This window comes from Mesoplodon mirus (genome assembly GCF_964341445.2).
Source record: "Mesoplodon mirus genome assembly, chromosome: 3".
In the NCBI taxonomy this organism is placed as follows: Eukaryota; Metazoa; Chordata; class Mammalia; order Artiodactyla; family Ziphiidae; genus Mesoplodon; species Mesoplodon mirus.
In genome coordinates this window covers 59,340,379-59,349,706 of record NC_138978.1, presented here as the reverse complement: position 1 = coordinate 59,349,706, position 9,328 = coordinate 59,340,379, and the positions used below count along the sequence as shown (strand labels likewise).

The window sequence follows — 9,328 nt, the reverse complement described above, 5'->3', positions numbered from 1 at the left end:
TTTATATTTCAGATGTAACTTCTCCTGGACGGGAAGACCAAGAATTTGCTATTACTAAAAGTATATCTGGCTTGAGTTAGACTTTGAGAACTGCCATAGTAGAACTTCTGGAATTCTTGAATCTGCTAGGTCTCAATTAGTGTTTCCTGGTTCATTCTCAATAACACTGTGACTTAAAATTCCATCTTATTTAATTTGTATCCCCAGCCCAACACCTAATAAGGATTCAGTCATTATTATTATTATTATTTTTATTTTTAGTGAAGGGTGTCAATACTCACTATAAGGGTTTTATTTATTTATTTATTTATTTATTTATGGCCATGTTGGGTCTTCGTTTCTGTGCATGGGCTTTCTCTAGTTGCGGCGAGCGGGGGCCACTCCTCATCGTGGTGCGCGGGCCTCTCACTATCGCGGCCTCTCCCACTGCGGAGCACAAGCTCCAGACGCGCAGGCTCAGCAGCTGTGGCTCACGGGCCCAGTCGCTCTGCGGCATGCGGGATCCCCCCAGACCAGGGCCTGAACCTGCATCCCCTGCATCAGGAGGCAGACTCTCAACCACTGGGCCACCAGGGAAGTCCCCAGTCATTATTTTTTTAATTCAGTGAAATTAATCATGCAAAGCCCCATCCCTTTTGTGCCCAGTTTCCGGTCTCACTAAGCATCAGTCTCTTCCCCAAGCATACCTCTCACTCTTGTGTTTTACACATGGTGTTGTCTCACCCTTGATTGCCCCTTTCTCTAGAGAGCCAACGCAGTCATGGAGACCTGACACATACGTTGCAGATAAACACTCCCTCCTTTATTCTCTCATGGTATTTTGTACCTCTTGCTACTTAGTAGATATCAGAATGTATTTTATTTTATTTACTTATTTTTTAAATAAGCTTATTTATTTATTTATTTATGGCTGCATTGGGTCTTCATTGAGGTGAGCAGAGGCTACTGTTCATTGCGGTGTGTGGGCTTCTCATTGCAATGGCTTCTCTTGTTGTGGAGCATGGGCTCTAGGCATGCGGGCTCAGTAGTTGGGATGCACGGGCTTAGTTGCTCTGCAGCATGTGGGATCTTTCCGGACTAGGGCTGGAACCCGGGTCCCCTGCATTGGCAGGTGGATTCTTAACCACTGCACCACGAGGGAAGTCCCAGAATGTATTTTAAAGGTCAGTTTCCCCATCTCCCTCACTATACTTTACACTCCTTCAGGGCAAGAAGAATATTCTATCACACATAGGCACTTAGTAAATGTTAGCTAGATGAGTTGGTCTGCCATTCTGCATGGTGGCATGGGTGGCAGTCATACACCCGCATGGACCCAAAGCGTGAGTTTGCCTTAGCCCCGTGTTTCTTTCCAGACCCATAAACATCCACAAGCCCAACCTGACCCAAACACAAAGAGAGGAAAGAAGTCCTTTCATGATGAGGTCCCAGGATCCTCAGTTCTACCCTCAAAGAGTGCCCAAAGCAAAATACAGCTTTGGAAGTGACGGCTCCACCTTCCCCAGCCCACCCTCCTTCCTCTAAGCCACTCTGTCATCTGACTTTAGCCTGGGAACTTCTCAGTCCACTCTCAGGCTATGCTAAAGAACAAACAAGAATTGTCTGTCGTTGAGAAATGTACATGACATTTGATAAATGGGGACAGGGGGGATATTTTGTTATGTATGTAACTGGAAGAGAAAACACAAAATTGCTAATAATTGTCTTTGGGAGGTGATATTATGACAGATTTGTACTCTATTCCCTAGAATAGGTTGCCTTGTCTAAATTTTCTACAAAGACCACATTTGACTTTTATAATTGAAAATAAAGATTCAATAAAATCCCCTCATAGCATCCTAGGTGGGGCCATAAAATTCAATTGTGTAAGATGTGTGGTCTTGGCCCTGTGAGGTTACTGAAAAGACCAGGGCAAACCAGGTCAGCTAGTCCGGGGGGTTCGGGGGTCAGCCAGTGCCATCCAAATCTGTCCCTGCCCTGGCTGGGGTTTGGCACTTCCTACTGGTCATGGACCACAGTGGTAATTCACAGCCTCTTCCTCTTGGCTGACTGACTCTTATAATGTCAGCCCAATACTGGGGACACCGGGCGCCCTGGCGAAATGGAGTTCTCTGTCTCCCAGTACACAGAGGAGAGGATGAGAGAGATGTCAGAGGAGAGGTGGGGAGACCTCCCTTCAGGAAAGAAGTGGCTGCTTGGCTGCATGGAGCCCTCTTGGCTGACAGCCTCCAGTGATCAGCATCTTCAGCATCTGCCTCAGGATCAGCTTAGCAGCTGAGGTCATGCTCCTTTTCAGCAACCCCTAGGCAACAGCTAAGCATGGCAGGACACTAGGGCCTGGTAGTTTTTGCCCAATGTGGACCTGGTTTTTTTTTTTTTTGCGGTACGCGGGCCTCTCACTGCCGTGGCCTCTCCAACTGTGGAGCACAGGCTCCGGACGCGCAGACTCAGCGGCCATGACTCATGGGCCAAGCTGCTCCGCGGCATGTGGGATCTTCCCGGACCGGGGCACGAACCCGTGTCCCCTGCATTGGCAGGCAGACTCCCAACCACTGCGCCACCAGGGAAGCCCATGTGGACCTGTTCTGATGGGCAATCTTGTTCCAGAGCTTCCCAGTGGGTCATCCAAGATTCTCTCAGATCATGGTCTCAGGCTTTTCCTACACAGTCCTGCTTCTTCCCCTCTTTTATCTTCTATTTTTTCCATTTTAACAGTTTTTAATGAAAGTTGTATACAAGATTACTTCATTCCTGCATCTTCTCAATTGTTTCTTCCTTATATTTGCCCTTTTCCTTTCCTACTTCGCGAGATTTGGCTCTACGTTCAAGGATTTTTTGCGGTCTTTGTCCAGTTTTAGTCTGGTGACAACCACCTTGCTGGGGTGAATGCCCACATGGACAGTCGTGCCATTAGCCTTCTCCCGCTGCACTCGTTCAGTGCAGATGACATATTTCTTCCTGTAAACCTGGACTACTTTGCCAGTTTGCTGCCCTTTGTGGTGCCCTCCTACCACCTGAACTTCATCTTCCTTTCAGATGGGCATGGATCGGACACTGTACTTCTGTCTCAGCTCTTTAGAAAGAGGGGAAGACATAATCTTCCTGCGAATGTGAGAAGGCACATTGAAATGCCTTTTCCGGTTCTTGCTTCGGTCAGAAGTCACAAAGGGATTGAACTTCCTTTTGGCCGCTAGCGCTTCAGCGATGGCCACAAAAGGGAAGAACCCCTCTTTTATCTTATACAGACACTGTCTCCGACAAACCTCTTGCATTCCCAACTCCAGCTTAGTGGACCTTACTGACTGTTTTACACACACACACACACACGTGTAAGGACCCATGAGTCTAACACCTGAGCCCTCCATGCCACACGGAAGGACCTGCTCATTTAGCTAACACATGCTAAGTACCTACCCTGTGCAGGAGCATTGTTCCTGCCCTCAACCAAGCCCTGTCTAATGAGGGACACAGAGAGGAAAATAAATCAGCAAAATACATTGTGATATCTTAGTGTAATACATGCGTGCTTCTAATTGTTTAAGTACATGGAAACCTCTAATGAGTTCCCAGTGTTCTCATCCTACTGTTTTCTTTGAGTGAACATTCCTCTTGCAATCTTGTTTATCATTGGGCTTTGCAATGTCTTTTGCTACTAACAAAACAGAGTTAAACTCGAATGCATATCCAATGGGGAAACTCTAATAAATTCTAAATTGGGGACTTGAATTAATGAATCCCTGAATAACAGAGTTAATTATACTGCCCTTTGTATTCCAGTTCCTGGTGTTTTATTGGTTTTGTCTCTGAAATGACTGATGATCAGCAGATCTAATAATGACAGTAATGACTGAAGTCCAAAAATAATAAGACTTAAGCCACAGTGACATTAAAGCCAGTAATAATAATAAGCCTCTATCCATACGTTTAAGCCTTAGCTTGCTAATTGTAGCTGTAACCTAAGCAAACAACTGCTGAGAGGAGAACCAAGAACATGACAGAGGAGCCAATATTCTGTGGCATCACAAGTTGGATTTTTTCTATTCTAAGAAACTCTAAAAGAATTTGTTGCCGCCCTCGGGGAGTTCACAGAGAGGAAGAAGTTGGGTCACATATTAGTTTTCTAGATCACTTATAAAAGGCCCTGATAAACAGCAAGGTCCTACTGTGTAGTACAAGGAACTATATTCAGTGTCCTGTGATAAACCGTAATGGAAAAGAATATGAAAAATAATGTATATATATGTATAACTGAATCACTTTGCTGTACAGCAGAAATTAACACAACATTGTAAATCAACTATACTTCAATAAAAATTTTTTAAAAAACTTTAAAAAAGGGCCTGAGTCGTGTCTTTGACACAAAAGAATCCAAGTACACCAGCCTTCTGGCGATATATATATATATATATATATATATATATATATATATATATGTATATACACATATATAATGTGTATATACATATACATATATATACACACAGCTACATACATATATACACAGATACATATATACACAGATAACTATATATGTGTATATATATATACACATATATATTAATCTGGGTCCCTGTTCTCGGGGCTGTGTGGAAGTCCAGGACCTACCCAAGATTTCAGGGGGCTCCTCCTGAGAGGGTGGCTGCAAGTCTCCTTCCATGCTCCCTCAGTCAGCCTGCTACCAGCTTGATTCCTCTTGACTACTCTGTACACTCTCAAGCCTCCTGAGATTGCTCTCCTCTCTGCCCCTCTGCACCCCTGCACGCCAATATTCTTTCTCCCCTCATTCTCCATAGCGGTACTAACATGGGGCTATTACAAGTTCAAAACTCTTACTGACTGTATAAGAATAATAAAAGCAGGTACAGTAGCCCAAACAGGAGTCAACTAAAGAACTCCTCCAAATCAATAATAAAAAGAAAACCCAGTTTTTAAAAATGGAGAAAACACTTGATTTCAAAACAGACGTTTCAGAAGTTATATGAGTCACTAGTACACACATAAAATGGTTTTTACCAGTGTTCGTGAAAATACCATGTAAATTTGTGTGGATACCTCATTATTCATCAGAGAAATGCAAATTAAAACCGTGAGATACAATTTCTTACCCACTAGAATGGCTGCATTTTAAAGGAATGACAAATGTCAAGTGTTAACAGTAACGTGGAGTTCCTAGAACTTGTGTACATTGCTAGTGGGTGATAAGGTAGTACAACCACTTTGGTAAACTGTTTGGCAGTTTATTGTAAAGAATATACCCACACTACGACCAGGAATTCCACTTCCAAGCATCATTTCTCTTCTTCCAAGAGAAATGAAAATATATGTACACAAAAACCATATAGGAACATTTATAGCACCTTTATTCATAATAATGAAACCTGGAAACAAACTAAGCGTTCTCCAACAGGAGATAAACAAATGGTGAATTTTTTGTATTTAAAAGCATAGTAATAATAAGAAGAAGAATAAGAAGAAATTATTGATATCCATATTAACATTGATGAATCTCAAAAGTATATTGAGCAAGACACAAATAAGTACATACTGTTTGATTGCATTTATAAATTTTGTGTGGAATTAAAAAACAGTCGAAACTAATTTATGGTGATAGAAATCAGAAAATGTGTTACTTAGGGTGGGGGTGGGACAGACTGACAGGAAAGGGACATTTCTGGGTAAAGTAAAAGATCTCTATCTTAATTAGGGTGGTGGTTAGAAGAGGGTGAACAATGGTCAAAACTCATTGAACTGTACACATAATATGTGTGCAATTTTTTGTATGTAAACTATACTGTAAAAAACTCCTAATGCCTAGGCCACGCCCTAGTCCAATCAGATCATAGTCTCTATGGGTAGAATGAAGGTACCAATATTTTTTTAAAGCTCCTCAGCAGGGGCCTCATCTTCCACAGCTAAAAACTCCACCATGGGGTTTCCATTAAAAAAAGGATAAAAATTGAAAACTTTCTCTTTGTATCTTTTAAAGGAGCCAGCTCAAACCAGAGCCGAGTTAAAAAAATTAGTTTTGTCTCACTTCCTTCGTATTTTTTAATGGATCACCACTGACAATAAAAAAAAGGAAGGAAGGGAACCAACATTTATTGAGCACCTACCACATATCATGCATCAGACCCTGAACTTTATACTCATCATCTAATCTTTGGAACAATCCTTTTAGTAATTATTATCTTCATTTTGGAAAATAAATCCTGAGAGTTGAAAAAGACAGGTAATGTGCTCCAAATTTTAAAAAAATGCACAATGGAGAATAAGATCCAAATGTGTTTGACTTGCAAGTTTTCATGTTATGCTCACACAGACACTTTTTAGAAAGTCTGACACAGCAATTTGAAAAAACAACATAAAAATGTCAGGCCTTGATTCTCAGTTGCTATAAGGCATAAGCTTTTGAATTGTTTGTTTTGTGGAAATCATACCTTTAAGAGTTGAGATTTCTTCCACTACCACACATAAGGAGGGTTGTGATTTGGCAAGCAGTATCTGGCTTTCACCACAGTGAGTCCTAGATTCCACACCTCAGCTGACCATTGTGGGGCAGACCATTTTCTCATAGAAACAGCATTATTATTGGAGGTTGTATTCCTGAGCAATATGCTCAGCATCAAATAAGTCAAAGGAAAAAGTAGTGATTAAAAACAAATATATACCTTCATAATTATTTTGAATAATCAAGCTGTACTTCCCAGCCTATGAAATGATCCCAATCTTTCCAAGTGTCTCCAGGGTACTCTTATAACTGTACATACAGCATATATAACACACAAGTCTAGGGTGGATTCACTCATAAAATGAATCCAAGATTAATAATCTAGCTGTAACATATATTAATTAAACATTTCAATAATTATTTTGCTTGTAGTTTTAGAATTTTAGAAGAGCTTTATTTATATATTTATTGATTAGAATGGAGCACTGGTCCACCTTTTTTAAAAATATTTATTTATTTATTTATCTATTTGGCTGCATTGGGTCTTAGTTGTAGCACGCAGGATCTTTGCTGCGGTGGCGGGCTTCTCTAGTTGTGGCGTGTGGGCTTAGTTGCCCACAGCATGTGGGATCATAGTTCCCCGACCAAGGATTGAACCCATGTCCTCTTCACTGGGAGGCAGATTCTTAACCACTGGACCACCAGGAAGTCCCTAGAATAGCTTTAAAAGTTGATTAAAATGAAGCATAGATCTGCAACCTACCAGTTCAGTTACCAAACAGGTTGATCAGGGAAATGCTATAGAAAACCTGTCTGAATATCTTCAAGCTTTTGGAAATATCTTGGTGGGAGAATGGGGGGAGGAGATTAAAACATGTACAAGATGAATGTCAAAAAGAATCATTGCAACAAACACTTACTGAGTGTTAGACACTGTGTTAAATACTCTACCTATATTATTCCATTTAATCCTCACAACAACTTTGTAAAGAGGGCACTGTTCTTAAGATGAAGAACTTGAGGTTCAAAGAAGTTAAATAACTTGTCTAAGGATGCACAGCCAGGAAATGACAAGATGAAGATAAAGGCCAAGCTGTTGACTATAAAGTCCCTGCCTCCCCAGATAATAACTACTCACCTTCTTGAGCACATGCCCTGTGCCGCATTGCATGTGTTTCATCATTTAATCCTTACAAAAGTCCTATGAGTTGGGTACTAAAATTATCATTTAACAGTAGAGGAATAGGAAGCACAGATAAGTCAATGTGTAACTGACTGAGCAGCCCTTCTTAAAGAGTGCTAACTGTTGAACACAAGCAACCAGAGGGAAGGTCTCCAATGGCATGCCACAGTGAGCTGTCCCTGCCCTGAGCTTTTTATTCAAAATTTACTTGGATAAAGACTGTGATCTACTGCCCAGATATAGGACAACATGAATTTGGTGGGATAAATTACATAGGATGGCTGAAAATTAAGCTGCAAAAAGATCTCAGTAGTCTAGAACAATGAGCTGAATATAACGAGATGTAACTGAGAGAATTAAACATAAAGTCCTAAACAGCTCCCAAACTAGGTCAGTTGAAGGCCAAATGAATTAACAGTGACACAGGTAAAAGAGTTGTATAGAGTTTGGCTTAAAGTGTACTGAGTACTGGATGATAACTGAGTGTTATCACAAGATATCCACCCTCACCCCTGCATGTGTACTTGTACACACCATTTGAAAATTAAAAGTAAGAATGCCCTTTCACATATACCCTGAGAAAACCATAATTCAAAAAGAGTCATGTACCACAATGTTCATTGTAGCTCTATTTACAATAGCCAGGACATTGAAGCAACCCAAGTGTCCATCAACAGGTGAATGGATAAAGAAGGTGTGGTACATATATACAATGGAATATTACTCAACCATAAAAAGAAATGAAATTCAGTTATTTGTAGTGAGGTGGATGGACCTAGAGTCTGTCATACAGAGTGAAGTAAGTCAGAAAGAGAAAAAGAAATACAGTATGCTAACACATATATACGGAATCTAAAAAAAAAATTGGTTCTGAAGAATATAGAGGCAGGACAGGAATAAGGACACAGACGTAGAGAATGGACTTGAGTACACAGGGAGGGGGAAGGGTAAGCTGGGACGAAGTGAGAGAGTGGCATGGACGTACATGCAATACCAAATGTAAAATAGATAGCAAGTGGGAAGCAGCTGCATAGCACAGGGAGATCAGCTCGGTGTTTTGTGACAACCTAGAGGGGTGGGATAGGGAGGGTGGGAGGGAGACGCAAGAGGGAGGAGATATGGGGATACATGTATACGTATAGCTGATTCACTTTGTTGTACAGTAGAAACTAACACAACATTGTAAAGCAATTATACTCCAATAAAGATGTTTAAAAAAAAAAAAAGAATGCCCTTTCAGGGAATTCCCTGGTGGTCCAGTGGTTAGGACTCTGCGCTTTCACTGCCAAGGGCCCAGGTTCAATCCCTGGTCAGGGTGGTGCAGTCAAAAAAAAAAAAAGCCCTTTCAGAGTAACACATAAAATAAGCAATTGATCAGGGCAGACAATGACAGCATCACTAGAGACAAAAACTTTCCTGGCAAAAATTTTACTTTAATCTGGTAGAGTATGGACATCAGTAGGATGGTTGGTCAACAACTGAAGCAAAGACATAGGCAAGTCCCAGAGGCAAAGGGGATATGGATTGTAGATGCATCAACACATGCTCTTGGTTCTTGTGACATGTTTATCTTTGGAAGAGATGGATGTGGAAGGCCACATAGCTGGAGGTCAACACTACTGTTAGTGGAAGGTTCCAGTCTTTAGGAGGAATCTAAGACATGCTATCTTACCCTCAGAGGAGGAGTCTTTAATATT

The 9,328-nt window shown here is 41.1% G+C and overlaps 1 pseudogene across 1 annotated transcript; it reads right to left on the bottom strand.

Annotated features, from left to right (window-relative positions):
- Nucleotides 1–2,619: 2,619 nt before the first annotated feature.
- Nucleotides 2,620–3,272, bottom strand: LOC309799139 (large ribosomal subunit protein uL24-like; annotated as a pseudogene). Its single transcript has one exon. The product of its transcript is annotated as a large ribosomal subunit protein uL24-like (transcript).
- Between the last annotated feature and the right edge of the window lie 6,056 nt (nucleotides 3,273–9,328).